Consider the following 19,709-nt stretch of genomic DNA (forward strand, 5'->3'; position numbering starts at 1 on the left):
ATTTCAGGTACATGTTGGATATTGTGTATAATTGTGGCATTTTGTTATCACTGATCTAATGGATCAAACAATGTAGTAATCATCGGTAATATCATTGGTTAATGTCCATGAAGCCACTGGCAAATAAAGGCTGACAAATTGCAGCTGCGTCATTAATGATTTTAGTGGAATTATTGCTGGCTCGTCTTACACTAATCAAAATTTCCAGTCGATCAGCATCATTGAGGGTGTTATTGTTACAGAGTTTATCTTGAATGACTGACTATATAGGGATCACATTTTGTTTCTTATGACCAATGTATTTGCACATTGCGAGTGGCAAGGCCACTTCTGGCTGCTTCTTCAGGTGGCGATTCGTAATACAATGGTTGTGGTTCAGGAGAGCACTGCCTTTTGCACAGCTTCTGCCTTTTCATTCGTGGTTTCAGTCCAAGCTTTTACACCTGCTTTTCTTCTTTCATTTACTTCTTCAAGTTGACACTTCAGTTCTTCCTGTTTTTCTTCTCTTTTCTGTTTCTGTTTACTCTTGCTGCATTTTCCATTACTGCCTGGTTAAAGATTTCAAAATTATTAATATCTTCCTCAGATTTGATTTGCTGAACATTAAAAGCAATACAATATACCTCTTTAACCCAATCAGCAGCTTTAAAGTTTTAATATACTAAGTTTTAAATATAGTTCTCTACGGCTGTATCCAAACATGGCAATATCAAGTATTTGGTCTGGATCCTTGATGATGGAAATACCTTCCTCAGTACATTTATGTATTGTGTTAGTCATAACTTCTGGTGGTGGTTGTGGTTGAAGAGGTTGATGGGGTGGTGGAGCAGATTGAAGATGACCTGCAATGTCCTCGGGTAATGTCTTAAGAGCCTTTTGTATTGCCTCAGTTGCTGTAACAATTGCTTTAGTTGACTCGACATTTAGTCTAAATCACTGTTCTGTACCTACTGTAAATTCCACTTGAGCTTCCTGGTGTTGTTGTAAGAGCTGTTTGACAGAATTGTGGACTGGGAGATATTTAAAAATTGAATCTAGTCGTTGTAAAGCTATTTTAGATGTATGAGATTCCATAGTAAGAACAGAATCACTCATTATTATTATTATTATTATTATTATTAAATCAATGATTTAATTACACATCACCAGTCATAAGATATACTAAAATGCATATCAGACTCCATAAATGCAGTGTAATATGTGGCCAGTAATTTTTTCTTTGCATCTGTCACCACATCTAGGCCATAACTCTTGTCACGTGGGTGTGACTTTTCAGTGAAATGGTTGGCCCATGTGGATTTCAAAACACCACTGGAATCATGCCAACTAGGCTTACATACAAGCTCCAGATTGCAGAATCGGGGCCTTGGTGGCGGATGGGGTGGTATTACCCCTTAAAATATGTTGGCCGACCCTCCTGCTGATGTATATGTATGGTGTAATCTCTTTGTTGGCTTGCCATTATTGTATAAATTTAGTCTGAGATTGCTCTGACTAATCTCAACCTGTTAGAAGTTGGAAAGCTTACCCCCTCATCCTCAACAGTATAAAATATTAATATCCAGATTGGGATAGAAGATGTCAGACTAAGATAAACTGAACTAAAACATTTGTATCCAAAACAGGATATGAGATGTTAAAGGAACTCACCTAGAGATAATTTAACTAACTACACTTAACCTTTAGTTGACAAGGGTAAGTTTTACTCCTGTGGAATTTTTTAACTAGAAAGCATCAGTTGGGACTGTATCATGTAAACAAGACACTATATATATATATATATATATATATATTTATTAGAATGATTTAATTTTATGTTCTCAGGGATTTATTATTAAAATGATTTAGTTTTTTATGTTTCCACAAATTATTTATTAGAATAATTTACTTAATGTTAACTATGATTGATTGACAAATCGTGCCGAGAATGGCAGATGACTTATGCAGGTTCATACCATGAAATTAGCCTTTGACCAGGTGAACTAGAACAAGTGTGTAATATGTATCTTTAATATGCTGGTGTGCTTCATCTCAAATGTTAACCTTCTTCTCAGTAGCTGCATCTGAGTTGAAATTAATTATAAAGGAGGATGACAATATTATTACATTATTAATGCTGGTTGAACAGTCTTCCCACTTTATTTACAGAGCAATCCTACATGGTGCTTCAATTTGCACATGCTTATATTTTTGACTTATCTTTGTTGTGCTTAATTATTTGATGCCTGACGTTGTTCTTTTACACACAATAGCTGAAATCTCAACAATTATTGTAAATTAAATAGTTGTTTTGTACATGGATTTAAGTTGGAAGTTTAATCTCTGTCTTTTGCAGCCGATCCCAAACATTGGCACTGTGTCAGGTTGACAGTTCACTACATCTAGATCAACAGCAAATTAAAACGACACGATGGCCACATCAAGAGCACAAGATGCTGCTTGCAGGTTGATCAAACAAATGACATTGGAACTAGAAACAGAAGGTATGTGGTATATGAATAGAAGGTAACAACTTAGACACAGGTAACATGTTCCACCCTAATCATTAGACATGGAAAAGTAGCACTTACGGATTTTGCAAGGGATATTTATCAAATAACAAAACAAAATAAACTGAATAATTGCCATTTAAAGATATGTGTTGTCAAATAATAAAAAAATGATACTTGTCAGGTACTGTATGGTGCACTATTCCAGGGTATAATTGTATAGTGTTATATGTATTGGTATGACAGGGGACTAGTTTACTGCTTGCTGTACCATATTTGGATATTCCATGATATGTTTTTGAATGTACTTTATTTAACAGGATCTGTTTACATTTCCAAAGGAGAATGTAGTGGCCTTATATGGCACACTGAAAAGACAGGGCTGAAAATCTAAGTAGTTCTTAGATGAGCCAATAGGGCTGATGATTTAAAAAGAAAATCTCTTTAAACTTAATATATTTAAAACAAACATTGTTCCACCGTGCATATTTCTTTTTAAATTTGGAAAAATTAAACTCGTCAGCAATATCACTAAATTTCTCTCTCAGGCATATTTGATCCGATTATGATCTCGATTATATAAATGCTTGTAATCTATCATACTTTGAAAACAGTACATAAATGAGAAAAATGTTGGATGGTATTCATATCTAATGCAATCAAATAAACATACCTCCAAATGTACGCAGCTAATAAAAGTAGTTTTCCTTTAACATAACAAACGTCAAAATTGTGAGTCCGTATGAATTACTATTTTTACCCTGTGATATAAAGTGAAAATGACGGTAATGATTCACAGTAGTTTTTCTAAGATCAAAATAGATTTCTAAATTATTCATTTCGTTGTGCAGAGTAAACCTCATTAGTATAATCACATGCGTGCATAGTCATGGAAATTATTGCAATAAATAAAAATTTCTCATTGGAAATAAGGCTCATTATTACATGCACATTCTTGGATATTAATGAGGTTACTTTATTCCAAACTCTTATATTGAGAACCTTCACCCACAAAAGTACCAGGTCCATTTCTTTTATGGAGTGTACCCTAAAAAATATTTTCCTGGGAAAAACTTCCCTCACAGTGGACTAGAAAAGTTTACTATTCAGACAGAACATTCTGCATTGGTCATCGAAAAGAATTTTTATAGCGAACTACGGCTTTTGAACTTGGTTTGCCTGTTTGTAAAATGACCTTATATATGGAGGGCAATTACGGCCATAATTATATGCTGGTATTTTCTAATCTTCCTTGACGCATTACTGTAAATGGCTGATTGCCATTGCTACTTTCATAATTCTATGCATGTCTTGTTTTCTTCATTGATGCAAATTGTACGTGGCAGTTTGCAAGTGCTGCTTTCCTTCTGCATTATTGTTAATGGATGCTTGCAAGTGCTACATTCATAATTCTAGGCCTAGTCATGAATTTTCTAATCTTCCTTGATGCATTATTGTAAATGACTGCTTGCAAGTGCTACATACATAATTCGTCACAAATTTTCTATTCTTCATTGATGCATGCTGTAAATAGCTGCTTGTGAGTACTTAGGTCTACTTTCCTTCTGTGTCATTGTATCTTGCAATTTGCCAACTACTGAATTGATTCTGTTGTTTGTTTTATGGCAAATGCTGTGTCATTTATTACAAGTTTTGTATATTCTGTTTATAATCTTACCATATTACAATTATGTATTTCCAACTGCAGTTTTCATACAGATTTGGCCTTGCAACAATGTAAATACTAAATTTTATCAGTATCGTCCTTGTTGTCCAACTTGTGTTGCGATCTGTTGTCATAATGGCATACTAGAGATTAGCTTGGTATTATGAGAACAGATGGCACTCTAAATTTCTGAAAGTTTTCCTTTACCATTGAGCTTTACGACATTCATTTTGTGTGGATAAACATTCTAACTCTTTCAGTTCCTGTTTTTAAGGTATACATTAGCAACAAAGTTTAATTGTTGTCTAAACCTACCTGCTTTCTTGAATATCTAAGTGATTTATAGCACCTTAAGAAAACAAAAATGCATACATTACAGTAGGGTGGTCCAACTTCTTCAACCCCAGTTTTGGCGTACTTAAGTATTTACCGTCACCATTTAAGAAATCTGCTTCTTAGTGATATCTCTTATTACTTTGGAAACATTAGTTATTTTAGCAAAGTAAAGATCAGAAATGACAATGATATATTCCCTTGTACTCTTCTTAATGAGCTTTCATCAGATGACTCCTGGTTGTAAGGATCATATTGTTCATCACCCATTTTGACACATCTCATAGTTGTCTATTTTCTCCTGTGATACTATTGTGTGTGATCATTTTCCAATGCTTAATTTTCATTAAAACTTTTGTCTCTAAAAGTGGAAATAATCAGAGACAAAAGACATAATTTTACAGGAGATTTTACTTTTATTTTTTGTAACTCTAACCATTATCAAACCAGTTAAAAATAAGAATTGGTTGAAGAATTTTGAAAATGTAAATATAGCACCCTGAGCTTCTAATTATTCAGCTGCCTTGAAAAGATTTTTCGAAATATGAATGTAGTGATTCACACTTATTAAGTATGATGCTCTTTGTAGTTTGTGTGTGTGTGCGTGATTTTGTTTTTTAATGTAGCTTTAAAAAAATTTGAGTCATCTCACCATGATATCTAGCACTGTAGCATCATGCTGCAGACGTGTATAATGTCCCACCTAGTCACATTATCCTGACACCAGGCCGACCAGTCCTAACACTAACCTCTTAATGCTGAGTGCCAAGTGAGGCAGCTGTTAGTAACATTTTTGTAAGTCTTTGGTATGACTCAACTTGGGATCGAACCCAAGACCTCTCGCATCCGAGGCGGATGCTCTAACCACTAGGCTACCGGCACGGTCTATAAGTAGTTTAGTAAATTATCTATGATCAAAGAGAGAGAGGAAGAGAGAATGCAACAAATGTGCATATTTCATTAAGCTGTTGTAATTATATACATGTATCCTGGGTTGATGACTGTGTTTTGGGACAGTCTTAGGGTCTTTCCTTCAGCAAGTATCAACAAAAGAAAAAACTCTACTGATCTTACTCGAAAATTATACAGGGTTGAATTTTACTGATCACAGTCTTTTTATTTGGTTCGATTTTTGTAATTGCCTACATGTAACCTGGGTAGTTGACGGTGTTTTGGGACAGTCTTTTGCTGTTTTAGGGTAGTCATGGGGTTTTTCATTTGGTGATAATTACCAACATGGGGAAAAAACTCTCTTGAACTTACTCAATAATTATTCAATGCAGGATTTTACTGATCACTGTCTTTTTTAAGGTTTGATTCAATATAATTGTATACATGTGTTCTTGGTAGATGAGATTGTTTTTGGACAGTTGTGTGCTAGCCCCATGACTTTCAGGGTGATAGGCAGAAAAATTAAACTGTTGGATGTTGAATTCATGCATAAGTTGTTGGAAATAATGAAACATAAAATTGCTGGACAGATTCGGGAAGGCAAACAAGTCTTAATGAACATTGCCTAAACTTTTCGAACCGTCTTTGCTTTAATATTCTTCAAAGGAATAGCCTCAGGAAATCTTGAGGACAGACACATTATGGTTAACAAGTATTGGTTGCTTGACCTGGTATTAGGTAAGGAACTGATAGTCTACCATTTTTCTGCTAAAATGGCTTGTAAATGGTCAAATGCAGGAATAGGTTGCAGATGTGTCTTTGATTTCTGACTGGGATTTCCTACCATTTGACAAGTGTGGCAAGATATATGGTACTTATAAATATCACTTTTCATTTTCGGGAAATAAAAATTATTCAGGATCTTGTGAAAAGTCTTACTGACACCAAAATGACCAGCATAAAGAGTTTTTTGGGCTTGACTATGAATTTCCTGTCTATACAACTTAGGAACAACAATTTGATTGCTCACTGACAACTCATCACCAGCAGGTACATCAGGTGGTCTCCATTTTCTCATAATGACCCCATTTTACACAAAGTAACCAACTGGTACTTATGTGGCTTTAATTTCTGAAACCCAGTCCTGTGTCTTCTCTGGAGAATAGTACTTGGAGGCCAATAACTCACATTGAAATGTATTGCATGCTGACGAATTAGCTTTTACTTTCTGCTCCCATATCTTACAACTGCAGTCAGAAATTAGCTAGTGGTTTCTATTATTCTGTGAAGAAACTTACTTATGAATCTCTCTCTCTCTCTCTCTTTCGCCAAGTGGTTTAAGCACTCTCCATTACGGATCACTGCCATCTCACCTCTGTCTGCGAGAGTTCAAGTTCGGATTTGCCCAATGTGGGTATATGAGAAAGCTTGCCGGTAGCTTCTCGAGGGTCGGTGGTTCTTTCCGGGGATTTCCTGGGTTCTTCCTCCACCATTAATATTTGCCGCTATATATAGCCTATCGTGTGCTGAAAATGGCATTAAATCCTACAATAACAACAACTCTCTCTGTCTCTCTCCTGAGTAATTAAGTAATTTAAATTATAGAATTTTTTTTTTTTTTACCTTATCCATTGTTCCAAGGCACATATATTAAGGATAACAGTCCAAATTTTAAATTTAAAGTTCAGAAATATAAGTTTTGTGAAGGTCAAAGCATCAGAAATAACAAATTAGCAAATATAATATAATCTTTTCATGTGCAAGCAATAAATTATCTAAAAAGTTAGCATTTTTGTACAGTATATATATATTGAATACAGATCCAGTAATGAAATGGTTTTTTGTGTGGATTAATTCTTGAAACAGTCACTAGGAAATTTATCCTGACTGTTCTTAAGGCATAATTTGTAAATGTATGTGGTATACAAAAAGGAAATGTGTCTAGTCCAATCCAGGATGTACAGATTTAATTCCTCAGAGTTTGCAATTATGAGTGTATGTCCAATCCAAAAGATTGTATGTAAAGCTTGTCTTTATTCATGTGAAAGTGAAGAACAAAAGGCATTTGTAAATAAATCTACAAGAAGAATGTAATGAGACAATCCAGGTATTTGTTCATTATAATTGCCTACCTGTATGATAATTATTGTTTTAGACTAAGTTATCTTACATTATTTTTATGAATGCTGGTTTACATTAAATATTTATTTTTCTCTAATATTTCTTATGAAAAATTAAACACAGGACTGTATATATTTTTTGTTTATTTATTTTGCTTTAATGAATAGCTAATATTGTGCTGATATTTTATGTCATGACATCTGGGTTCGATCCCCGGCCGAGTCATACCAAAGACTTACAAAAACGGTACTAACAGCTGCCTTGCTTGGTGCTCAGCACGAAGAGGTTAGTGTTAGGACTGGTCGGCCCGGTGTCAGGATAATGTGACTGGGTGGGACATCCTGCTACATGTCTGCGGCATGATGCCCCAGTGCTAGACATCACTATAAACTGCCACATTGCAGACATCGTAGCGATATGACTGAAAAATTGTTAAAGCTACGTTAAAAATCCAAATCACATCACATCTCATCACATATGTCATGACATCAATAACTTATATTTTAAACATGATAAAATAATGATAAAATCACAGACAAATGAAGATGTGTATGTGGGTGGGTGATGAATGCTACAACAGCCTGAGCTCTGAGTAGCCTTAAAAGCGTTAAAAGTTTGTTTTCATTATGTGGGGGATGTCTTTATTTTCTAACAGAAAATAATCGCATCTGTGGAAGATGCATGTACGTCTTTGTATTGATCTTTTTCACTACTACATTAATTGCATATCCAAATGCATCAAGTAAGTTTGGTACTGTATTGTAGCAGTAATAATAAAAACAAATTGAGCTGGTTACAGGTAGTGATATCAACATTATTTATATTCAATATATTTTATATTTTTATAGTTGCTACCAAAGGAAATCTTTTATCATTGAAGTATCTTACAATCAATCATCTTATCTGTACTATAAATATATGGATGAATACAAGTTTAAATAATAAAAAAAATGTAGTTTCCACTTTGACATCTGTGAAAATAAAGCATCTCATAACTGTATGGAAATGTTCTTTCCGTTTGGATATAGAAAATATATTTCATACTGTTAGAATCTATTTTCTTATATAATAAAATAAGTTCATATTTTTGTAGCATATAACTATGCTACAGTATATGCTTTGTATGTGATATCCTTGTCTGAAGTCATTTGCCTCTTGCTATTGTATTGGAATTGGAGATTTAAAATGAAATTGGAGATAAGAGATACTTGTTACTGACAACTAGTGATAGTACTTACTGGCTATTGCATGATCATCCATGCCATGTACAAGAATTCTGTATAATTTTAATATTTACCTTACTTTTTGTTATTTATATATATATATATATATATATATATATATATATATATATATATATATATATAATTAAACTGCCACTGTAAACTGCATATTAGCAGTAAAAATTTCCTATGGATGAGAGAAACAGAATCCTCATATCTTTAATGTACTCTATCTCTCTCTCTCTCACTCTCTCTCTCTCTTAAATAAACAAGAAAGAGAAAGTATGGACTTGAGCTGCAATTATTTGCGATGGAGTGAATACTTGCCACTTAATGGTATGTAGAATCAAGTTTGAAACAATGCCACCCATTAATGAAATAGTCTGTGTTTAATCCCAATGTGAAATGTGTGACTTGTACTGTAGACGAGAAAGTTCAGTCTCTTATGACTAGTTATTTGTTTCATGAAAAATGTGTCTAGTTTTGAACAGACATGGTACTAACATGACCCTATGTGTATCAATGAAACAGCCGTGTTTGATTCACACCTGGCAATTTTTTCAGCCTACTATAAAGAAATGTTAACATTTTCCTCACATGATTTAAATATTCCTCTTATTTAATACCTGAATTACTGCATATATTTCTAGAAATATCCATAAAATATTGTTGACCATTTTTGTAGGATTTTTTTGTTCCAATCGGCTGCCATATTAGATTAACTGATAATTGCTTCCAATTTCAGCCTCGTTTTTTGTATCCTGTATAAGGACATAAATGCCATAGCTGGAAATGTAGACTGATTGTGGTAATATGGTATACATTGAATAGTGCATCATCTAATATCTAAATATGGCCAGCAATCATTATGTTAAAAACAAATTACTGTGAGGATCTCGTGTTATCTGTCATGGTGGACAAGGTACATTTAGTGTAAACATTCTAATATAATTTACCAGATATAGGTTTAATAACTTCATCATTAGCCAAACTTACTAAAAACATAATTCTGCTTAGGTGGTAGATTTTAACTCCAGTCATCTTTTTTGTCTTTGGCAATAGTTTTATTTACTCCATTGTAAAGTATAGAACAAGATAGTACATTGTAATTAATTTTAAATAACAGGCATACCCATGTTGCAGTATTGTAATTACACATGTGTACAAATACTTAATCATTGGCCACTTATAGTGTATACTTTTTAAATTTTATTTTGTGTTTGCTTTCTAAACATTCACAAGAAAATCACTTGAAAACATTTCTCAGCCAGTTTGAACCAACCCCAATAAATGTACATGAGAGCCCATGCAGAGGCATCTTCATGCGATAGTGTTCCTCCATTCTAGCCACAATGATCACTGATTGATAACCTGGTCTTGATAAGTCCATGTTATAGAGTTACTCCATTCTAGCCACAATGGTCACTGATTAGTAACTTGATCTTGATAAGTCCATGTTATAGAGTTACTCCATTCTAGCCACAATGGTCACTGATTAGTAATTTGATCTTGATAAGTCCATGTTATAGAGTTACTCCATTCTAGTCACAATGGTCACTGATTAGTAACTTGATCTTGATAAGTCCATGCTTTGGGAGCTCATTTTAAAATTAAAGGTGAAGCTTTTGAACAGCCAACTTTTGGCAATGTTTTGTAAAGTGTAAAAATTAAATTGCTTTTTCTTGTGACAGTTGATTATTATTTATAGCTACTTTTAATTACAATGATGTAATCTAGGTACTTGCATAAATTACATTTAATTGAAGTATATTGTTTCTGTAGTCTTCAGTTGGAGGCATATGTCCAAACATACATAATGTAGTGACCAAGGGCAAATAAACACCAAGTAAGGAACTGACCATTTATCAACATAAATCCTGGAGGGTCTTTGTTTCTGAAAAATAAAATACCATTAATATGACTGTTCAACAACAATGAACTGAGTCATTACCATGGATATATGAATCAACTAGATCCTTCTTTCAGACTGAACCAGCTCGCAGTGAGGAGCAAATGTGGAGCCACTCTGGCCATATGGCTGCATATTTTTCAGTCACATAATATTTATATCTTTCATTTCCTTTTTTCTCATAGAGTTTGAATAATAGTATTTTTTACATTTGTGTTCTTTCTTTTTCATGTAACATATGTTGGCTTTGTCATTATTTCAGTTGCATAGCCACACTGAAGTTTGCGGCTATGGTTAACCCTGAGGCTTGACACATTTCATTATCAACTCACTTGGGCAATATTGCTGTAATGTACCGAGATACTATATGTTGCATGAAAATTCCTCATGAGTGTTACATTTCAAGGTAAGCTTATTCAAATAAGTCTATTCTCACTTTCAGACTTTTGTGTGATACTGTTGATATATGTCTTCAGAACTGTTATCTTTTCAGCCACTAGTTAGCATATATCCATCTGATTGATTCACAATATGCAGAGTTTACTATTCTATATATGCTTTCAAATATGTGCTTTGAACTTCCTATACCCAGTCTTCATTTTAACCAGTGCAGATGACAGTCCTGTACAGGGAATGATCATCTTGACAACAGAGCACTATGGCATATGACTTAGTCCTGCAAAGGGCATGATCATCTTGACAACAGAGGACTATGGCATATGACTTAGTCCTGCAATGGGCATGATCATCTTGACAACAGAGCACTATGACATATGACTTAGTCTTGCAATGGGCATGATGATCTTGACAACAGAGCACTATGGCATATGACTTACTCTTGCAAAGGGCATGATCATCTTGACAACAGATTACTATGGCATATGACTTAGTCTTGTAATGGGCATGATCATCTTGACAACAGAGACATATGACTTAGTCTTGCAAAGGGCATGATCATCTTGACAACAGAGACATATGACTTAGTCCTGCAATGGGCATGATCATCTTGACAACAGAGACATATGACTTAGTCTTGCAAAGGGTATGATCATCTTGGTAACAGAGCACTATGGCATATGACTTATCTTGTAATGGGCATGATCATCTTGACAACAGATTACTATGGCATATGACTTAGTCCTGCAAAGGGCATGATCATCTTGGTAACAGAGCACTATGGCATATGACTTAGTCCTGCAAAGTGCATGATCATCTTGGTAACAGAGCACTATGGCATATGACTTAGTCTTGCAATGGGCATGATGATCTTGACAACAGAGCACTATGGCATATGACTTAGTCTGCAATTGGCATGATCATCTTGACAACAGAGACATATGATTTAGTCCTGCAAAGTGCATGATCATCTTGGTAACAGAGACATATGACTTAGTCCTGCAAAGGGCATGATCATCTTGGTAACAGAGACATATGACTTAGTCCTGCAATTGGCATGATCATCTTGGTAACAGAGCACTATGGCATTTGACTTAGTCTTTTAATGGGCATGATCATCTTGACAACAGATTACTATGGCATATGACTTAGTCTTGCAAAGGGTATGATCATCTTGGTAACAGAGCACTATGGCATATGACTTATCTTGTAATGGGCATGATCATCTTGACAACAGATTACTATGGCATATGACTTAGTCCTGCAAAGTGCATGATCATCATGGTAACAGAGCACTATGGCATATGACTTAGTCCTGCAAAGTGCATGATCGTCTTGGTAACAGAGCACTATGGCATATGACTTAGTCATGTAATGGGCATGATCATCTTGACAACAGAGCACTATGGCATATGACTTAGTCTTGCAATGGGCATGATGATCTTGACAACAGAACACTATGGCATATGACTTAGTCCTGCAATGGGCATGATCATCTTGACAACAGAGACATATGACTTAGTCCTGCAAAGTGCATGATCATCTTGGTAACAGAGACATATGACTTAGTCCTGCAAAGGGCATGATCATCTTGGTAACAGAGACATATGACTTAGTCCTGCAAAGGGCATGATCATCTTGGTAACAGAGCACTATGGCATATGACTTAGTCTTGTAATGGGCATGATCATCTTGACAACAGAGCACTATGGCATATGACTTAGTCATGTAATGGGCATGATCATCTTGACAACAGAGCACTATGGCATATGACTTAGTCATGTAATGGGCATGATCATCTTGACAACAGAGCACTATGGCATATGACTTAGTCATGTAATGGGCATGATCATCTTGACAACAGTGCACTATGGCATATGACTTAGTCTTTTAATGGGCATGATCATCTTGACAACAGAGCACTATGGCATATGACTTAGTCATGTAATGGGCATGATCATCTTGACAACAGAGCACTATGACATATGACTTAGTCTTCTCTAAGTAATAAGAAATATAGAATGGTTGGTTTTGATTTTTTTAAACATTCTCTAATAATAAAAATAATAAATCATTGGTTTTGGTATTTCTAGTATACTCTAATGCAGTGCTGTCCAAACTTTATGACACCATGGGCCACAAAAAAAATTCTTGTCTCTGAGGGCCACAGCAGAAAACTTAAAAGCAACGACTATAAAAAATTATTCACAATTTTTTCCTTGTTAAGAAGGTATACTATGAAAGTAGGCCATGGACGTTTTTTTTTACAGAATGCACAAAAAAAATGCTTGAGCTCTGGTGGGCCATTGAAAATCAGCCCAGTGTTATTTAAAGTAATTGTGAGTACTCCTCAGTCATGGAATTAGTGTGATAAAATTAGACCAGTGTTACTTTGAGTATTTGTATGCACTCTTCAATCATGGAATTAGTGTGATAGAATTAGGCCAGTGTTATTTAGAGTTATTTTGAGTACTCTTCAATCATGGAATTACTGTGATAGAATTAGACCAGTGTTATTTATAATAATTGTGAGTACTCTTCAATTATGGAATTAGTGTGATAGAAATAGACCAGTATTATTTAGAGCAATTGTAAGTACTCCTCAATCATGGAATTAAAGTGATCAAATTATACCAGTGTTATTTAGAATAATTGTAAGTATTCTACAGTCACAGAATTAGTGTGATAAAATTAGACCAGGGTTACTTAATCTAATTAGGAGTAGTCTTCAATCATGGAATTAGTGTGATAAAATTAGACTGGTGTTATTTAGAGTAATTTAGAGTACTCTTCAATCACGGAATTAGTGTGATAAAATTAAACTAATGTTATTTAGAATAATTGTGAGTACACTTCAGTCATGGAATTAGTGTGTTAGAATTAGACCAGTGTTATTTAGAGTATTTTTAAGTACTGTTCAGTCATGGAATTAGTGTGATAGAATTAGACAAGTATCATTTAGAGTAATTGTAAGCACTCTTCTATCAGTGAAAAAGTGTGATAAAATTAGAACAGTGTTATTTAGAGTAATTGTGAGTACTCTTCAATCATGGTACAGTAAAATTTCATTATTCTTCTTCTTCATGACATAATAACTAGGTGGATCTTCATCATAACCCATTTGAACGACTGTATGTTGACCATATTTAAGAAGGTAATGAATTGGTGACAGACTGCATTAAAGGGATTAAAATATGATTTGTCTTTAGGAATGCTACTTGACAATTTGTAGAGGTGTATGTGAAATACTGTATTTCAAACAAACCATACTGCTTTCTCTAGTATAATAATGCTTTAAGTCCTTGCTAATAATTAAGCATTTTCCTCTAGTATAAACCAAAAATATTACATAGTATACTTTGCAAACAGTGTTTGTGCATTATTATTTTTGATATATTAACATGTTAACAGATGTTACCACTTTCTGTGAATTGGATTTGTCCAAGTAAGCCCATGAAATTCCTGTGTAGTTTTCTCCTTTTTAATCTTCTGTTACCATGGAAATTTTCCTTGTCCTGCCTTAATGAACGATGTTATTTTAATGTTACTATTACTTTTTCCATCTTTCCAATTGGTTGGAAAAATGTACATCAGAAAACAAATAGGCAACTGTAAACAAAATGTACAGCAGACCTGCCAATAATTACGATTTGATCTTGTGGAAATGTTTAATATACAGATCTGGGATCTGTTTATACCTTTGTTATGTCATGTCAACCACACATGGGGCATGTTTATCCTTTTACCGCTCTGGTGGCCTAGTGGTGAGAGCATCCACCTCCGAGTCATACCAGATACTTAAAAAGATGGTGCTAACAGCTGCCTTGCTTGGTGCTCAGCATTAGGAGGTTAGTGTTAGGACTGGTCGGCCTGGTGTCAGGATAATGTGACTAGGTGGGACATCATGCTACATGCCTGGACATCACTATGAACTGTCACACTGCAGACATCATAGCGATATGACTGAATTTTTTTTAAAGCTACGTTAAAAATCTTCATCACACACACACACATATCCTTTGTTTTTATTTTGACCAGTACATGTAGGATGTGTTTATCCTTTGTTTCATCATGCCCAGTACATGTGTGATCTGTTTATTGAAAGGATATTATACTTATAATCATTAGTGTTTTCCCTGTATCTAACAAGGGTATGGTAATAGTTCATCCACTTAAAAGATATTCTTATTCCAAAGGATACCTCAATTTAGAATCAGTAGGTAGGTAGTATTAGTAATAATAGTTGTAGTAGTAATACCGGCTGATTCAGCAGTAACAGCTGCAGCAGTTGTAGTAATATTTCTCTTACATTAGATAGGGACAGAGTTTTGGGAACTAAAAGTTGACGATGGGGCAGCGTAGTGCCAGGGAATAACTTTGGAAAGGAAATTGTAGGCAAGATAAAAGAAAACTGGCATTCATGTAAAGGGACATAACTCTCATTGAGATATAAACTGTGCCATCACATCACATTATAAAAGTGTTTTGTAGAAGCACTGATGTTGTAAATTTTACATTTTAACACATTAACCCCTAGTGATGAGTTAACGTGGTGGAGCTCAGTAGCATCATGATCATGCATGGTACACTAAAGTGGGTGGTATTATAGAAAGGTAGACAGATGTAGCTCTACAATGATACCAAATAATCTGGAATATCTAGTTGCACTACAAAACACAACAGGAAAAACCTCATTTTTTGGACCTGATTTTTTTCTACCCAAGATTCACCCATGGTCGGAATCTGATTTTTTGTCTGGATTTTAGACTTTTTGGTCTTTGATCTAAGGCAGATTGGTATGAACTGCAAACAGACAGATGAACCCTCGCAAAAAGTAGGATAAGACGGGTATTTACAATAAAGAGTGGTCTCCATATAAAAATAATGACTCTGTTTAGCAAAAAAAAAAAAAACAACAACAACAAAAATCCACTCCAACTTTTACTCTTCTGTTCATGCACGAGCCAAATAGCCAATGAAAAGCAATGTTTCTAATACAACTAGGCAGTATGTTATTGAAAGATCACCTGGAATTTGGTGTTTTCGGATCTTTTCAGAAATAGTTTTCAAAATCTTTTTCCTACTCAAATTTCAGGCGAAAACGACAAAACCTCCAAGGGTTAATGTGCTAGTTCTGTAACAGAGCAATGTAAAGCAATGGGACCACTGATAGATGCAGAGCTACAACACAGTTGATAGGCAAGTAATCACTACATGGTGTTTTCAGTCCTTTCGGTAGTATACTCTGTCTGCATCCCCATTTATCCCTATTGTTCAGGGATGGAAAAACCTCAATGGACTACTTCTCCAATTTCATAATTTTATTGACATTCCTTGAAAACCAGAATTCTTATTTCATGCTCTTTAAAGTATTCTGGGCAAGAAACTAACAAACTTTTACTTACCGAGCAAAATATTTCACTTGCTTTGGACTCTTAGTAACGAATCTTTTCTCTGATGCATGCTTATCCTCTAATATCTGTGTAGATAAATCACGTTGTTGACATATTCTTAAAAGGGTAGAACAGTTGCAGTTAGTGTGATGTTTGAATTGCATGTTCATGAGTTTAGCTGTACTCAAGAATCAAAACTGCAGTTGGGGCCCTGAGTGGCCAAGTGGTCAAAAATGCTCACCGTTATGGATCACTGCCATCTCACATCTGTCAGCGTGGGTTTGAGTCTCAGGTTCAGCCAATGTGGGTATGTAAGAAAGCTTGCCAGTAGATTCTCGTGGGTCGGTGTTTTTTTCTGGAGTTTTCCTGGGTTCTTCCGCCATCATTGATACTGGCAGCCATGTATAGCCTATCTTGTTCTGAAAAATGGCATTAATCTCTACATCCACAACAACAGCAACAGCAACAAGACTGCAATTAGGTAGACTTATTCTTTTGTTTAGATAATTTTTAAGTATTTTATTCATCCAGTAATTGAGTTTTGCCTGCTCAGTTGTTAGAGCAATGGAATTTAAAACCAGTTTCACTGGTTTAATACTCATACACTCCAGCTCAGGCTTAATGTCATGGTGTGTGTACCTAGGTCCTATTTGCTTCAGGCTTAATGTCATGGTGTGTGTACCTAGGTCTGATTTGCTTCAGGCTTAATGTCATGGTGTGTGTACCTAGGTCTGATTTGCTTCAGGCTTAATGTCATGGTGTGTGTACCTAGGTCCTATTTGCTTCAGGCTTAATGTCATGGTGTGTGTACCTAGGTCCTATTTGCTTCAGGCTTAATGTCATGGTGTGTGTACCTAGGTCCTATTTGCTTCAGGCTTAATGTCATGGTGTGTGTACCTAGGTCCTATTTGCTTCAGGCTTAATGTCATGGTGTGTGTACCTAGGTCTGATTTGCTTCAGGCTTAATGTCATGGTGTGTGTACCTAGGTCCTATTTGCTTCAGGCTTAATGTCATGGTGTGTGTACCTAGGTCTGATTTGCTTCAGGCTTAATGTCATGGTGTGTGTACCTAGGTCCTATTTGCTTCAGGCTTAATGTCATGGTGTGTGTACCTAGGTCTGATTTGCTTCAGGCTTAATGTCATGGTGTGTGTACCTAGGTCTGATTTGCTTCAGGCTTAATGTCACGGTATGTGTATACCTAGGTCTGATTTGCTTCAGGCTTAATGTCACGGTATGTGTATACCTAGGTCTGATTTGCTTCAGGCTTAATGTCATGGTGTGTGTACCTAGGTCTGATTTGCTTCAGGCTTAATGTCATGGTGTGTGTACCTAGGTCTGATTTGCTTCAGGCTTAATGTCATGGTGTGTGTACCTAGGTCTGATTTGCTTCAGGCTTAATGTCATGGTGTGTGTACCTAGGTCCAATTTGCTTCAGCCAATTGTATATTGAAAGTGCTGTTGCAGACTAACCAACACCATATTCAGCACTTGTATCTCCAAGATAATTGATTGTTAACAGTTTAATATGCTGAAACAATTGCAAGAACTTTCAGGAAATATTTTTATCATTCAAATTTCAGCCTCCACTTGGTTTGCACTTGCTGTGGTAGCTCAGCGTCATTGAAGTATTGTATTCAACCAGCAATTGAGTTTTGTGCAAGTTTGCATGCTAGAGCATTGTACCTGTAAGCAATTTTCACTGGTTTGATTGCCATCCATGCCAACTGCCATGGTGTGTTCATGGGCAAGGCACCTAGCTCCCTAAGCCTGATTTAACCATTAATGCTATTAAAGGCAAACTGACCATAGTCAGCAATTGTATCTCCAGGAAATAATTGTTATTCGAAGTTTACTATGTGGACACAATTGCCAGAACTTTCAGGAAAGATTTTTATTCTCTATGTTCAAACTCTTTTTGTGTGCACCTTTTAGTTAGCTGTGGTATCTTGGTTGGTAGATTATCAGACTTGTTATCCAAGGGTCTTGGGATTGGTTAGCTGTGTCCTTGAGAATATCATTTACTACCATACCCTGGGCATGATATGGCCAATAATGTGTTGAAAAAGCTGCTAAAATCTACTGAGGTCAAAGATGAGTTACATCAACACTACAACTTCAGTTTTGAGGAAGTTAGATCAAAATTAAATCTGAATCTTGTAGACTTAACTTGATGTTTTTAAAGTAGAAAAGTTAAATTGCATGTTCTAGAGGAAACTGATAATGTTGTTGTTGTGGGGTTTAATGCCATTTATACCTCTTTGTAATTTCTAAAATGTAATTTACAATGCCTATTTGTAAGTACAAAGATGTAATTATAGTTACTCATATCATTTAGAATTAACATCAATATATATGTTGTGCCCACATGAAGTCTTATGGCTCAGATGAATTTTACAGAGTCCAAGAATGGCACATGTACCCAAGTAAAGGACTAAAAATTTAGCAACATCTTAACTTCATTATCTAATTTAATTGCTGCTGATAAAACATCCATTTAGCTATTTATCAATGACAAACTGAAATAGTAATTTCTATTGCAAAACAAAAACAAACTTGTCCAAACAAAAACATAAATGATCTCACAATAACGTTCCTAATTCATGGATAGTTTTCACTGCTTCTCTGCAACTTCATTTTGTCATATTTTGTTATCTGTAATGATCTTTAGAACACATTAGACGGCATTTACTGTTTGATGAGGCCATTTTATTGTTTGATGAGGCCATGATACTTTTTTATTAGGTTATTAATCTGTTTGATGAGGCCATTGTACTGTTTGATGAGGCCATTATACTTTTTGAATAGGTTATTAATCTGTTTGATGAGGCCATTGTACTGTTTGATTAGGTTATTGTACTGTTTGATGAGGCCATTGTACTGTTTGATGAGGCCATTATACTTTTTTATTAGGTTATTAATCTGTTTGATGAGGCCATTGTACTGTTTGATTAGGTTATTGTACTGTTTGATGAGGCCATTGTACTGTTTGATGAGGCCATTGTACAGTTTGACGAGGCCATTGTACTGTTTGATGAGGCCTTTGTACTGTTTGATGAGGCCATTGTACAGTTTGATTAGGCCATTGTATTGTTCGAGGCCATGTTACTGTTTGATTAAACCATTGTACTGTTTGATGAGGCCATTGTACTATTTGTTGAGGCCATTGTACTGTTTGATGTGGACATTGTAATGTTTGATGAGGGAATTGTACTGGTTCCTGTGGCTATTGTATTGCTTGATGATGCTGTGGTAATAATGTGATGAGGATGTTGTATCTTTTGATAGG

General features: G+C 35.2%; 1 long non-coding RNA gene across 4 annotated transcripts in view; it reads left to right on the forward strand.

The window, feature by feature from the left end:
• LOC149787202 (uncharacterized) overlaps positions 1–19,709 on the forward strand; it is a 62,406-nt gene that overhangs the window by 29,897 nt on the left and 12,800 nt on the right. For 3 of the 4 annotated variants that reach the window (XR_016425124.1, XR_016425125.1, XR_016425127.1), the window contains 2 exons: positions 2,336–2,483; positions 10,895–11,038. This is a non-coding gene — a long non-coding RNA (uncharacterized LOC149787202). The remainder of the gene's footprint in view (positions 1–2,335; positions 2,484–10,894; positions 11,039–19,709) is intronic. The other variant, XR_016425126.1, reaches the window with a different exon arrangement.

Source organism: Sinohyriopsis cumingii, chromosome 12 (genome assembly GCF_028554795.1).
Source record: "Sinohyriopsis cumingii isolate HCF-2022 chromosome 12, ASM2855479v2, whole genome shotgun sequence".
NCBI lineage: Eukaryota > Metazoa > Mollusca > Bivalvia > Unionida > Unionidae > Sinohyriopsis > Sinohyriopsis cumingii.